Below are 1719 nucleotides of genomic sequence, written 5' to 3'. Positions count from 1 at the left end.
GTTGGCATCTTCCTATTGGATGCTCTGCTGCCTGTCACTGCCTCTTCCACTGCTGCCTGTTGCTATTTCTTCCTCTGTTGGCACCATCTTCCTATCGGATGCTCCGCTGCCTGTCACTGCCTCCTTCCTCTGTTGGCACCTCCTTCCTATCAAATGCTCTTTTGCCTGTCACTGCCTCTTCCTCTGTTGGCACCTTCTTCCTATCGGATGCTCCGCTGCCTGTCACTGCCTCTTCTTCTGTTGGCATCTTCCTATCGGATGCCCTGCTTCCTGATGCTGCCTCTTCCTCCACTGCCTGTCGCTGCCTCTTCCTCTGTTGGCATCTTCTTCCTATCGGATGCTCCGCTGCCTGTCAATGCATCTTCCTATGTTGGCACCTCCTTCCTATCGGATGCTCCGCTGCCTGTCCCTGCCTCTTCCTCTGTTGGCACCTCCTTCCTATCGGATGCTCCGCTGCCTGTCACTGCCTCTTCTTCTGTTGGCATCTTCCTATCGGATGCCCTGCTTCCTGTTGCTGCCTCTTCCTCTGTTGGCATCTTCTTCCTATCGGATGCTCCGCTGCCTGTCAATGCCTCTTCCTCTGTTGGCATCTTCTTCCTATCGGATGCTTCGCTGCCTGTCACTGCCTCTTCTTCTGTTGGCATCTTCCTATCGGATGCCCTGCTTCCTGTTGTTGCCTCTTCCTCTGTTGGCATCTTCTTCCTATCGGATGCTCCGCTGCCTGTCGCTGCCTCTTCCTCTGTTGGCACCTTCTTCCTATCGGATGCTCCGCTGCCTGTCACTGCCTCTTCCTCTGTTGGCATCTTCCTATCGGATGCCCTGCTTCCTGTTGCTGCCTCTTCCTCCACTGCCTGTCGCTGCCTCTTCCTCTGTTGGCATCTTCTTCCTATCGGATGCTCCACTGCCTGTCAATGCCTCTTCCTCTGTTGGCATCTTCTTCCTATCGGATGCTCCACTGCCTGTCAATGCCTCTTCCTCTGTTGGCATCTTCTTCCTATCGGATGCTTCGCTGCCTGTCACTGCCTCTTCTTCTGTTGGCATCTTCCTATCGGATGCCCTGCTTCCTGTTGTTGCCTCTTCCTCTGTTGGCATCTTCTTCCTATCGGATGCTCCGCTGCCTGTCGCTGCCTCTTCCTCTGTTGGCACCTTCTTCCTATCGGATGCTCCGCTGCCTGTCACTGCCTCTTCCTCTGTTGGCATCTTCCTATCGGATGCCCTGCTTCCTGTTGCTGCCTCTTCCTCCACTGCCTGTCGCTGCCTCTTCCTCTGTTGGCATCTTCTTCCTATCGGATGCTCCACTGCCTGTCAATGCCTCTTCCTTTGTTGGCACCTCCTTCCTATCGGATGCTCTGCTGCCTGTCACTGCCTCTTCCTCTGTTGCCACCTCCTTCTAATCGGATGCTACGTTGTCTGTTAGTGCCTCTTCCTCTGTTGGCGCCTCCTTAGTATTGGATGCTCCGCTGCCTGTCACTGCCTCATCCTCTGCTGGTGCCTCCTTCCTATCGGATACTCTGTTGCCTATCCCTGGGTCATACACTGGACCAGAATATTTTTCTTAGAATGTCGTTGACTTCCTGGTCATGGTAATCTGGCACCTCAGTCTCTCTCCCCTATGTGAATGTTCATACTATCCCTTAACATAGCCAATAAAGTCATGCCAGCCCCTGGGAAAGAGGGTACAAGGCCAGTACGACTGGGTCCTCTGTACGGACGCTTTAC

This window comes from Rhinoderma darwinii, unplaced genomic scaffold (genome assembly GCF_050947455.1).
Source record: "Rhinoderma darwinii isolate aRhiDar2 unplaced genomic scaffold, aRhiDar2.hap1 Scaffold_701, whole genome shotgun sequence".
Classification (NCBI taxonomy): Eukaryota; Metazoa; Chordata; class Amphibia; order Anura; family Rhinodermatidae; genus Rhinoderma; species Rhinoderma darwinii.
Note: the sequence above shows the minus strand (reverse complement) of the source record.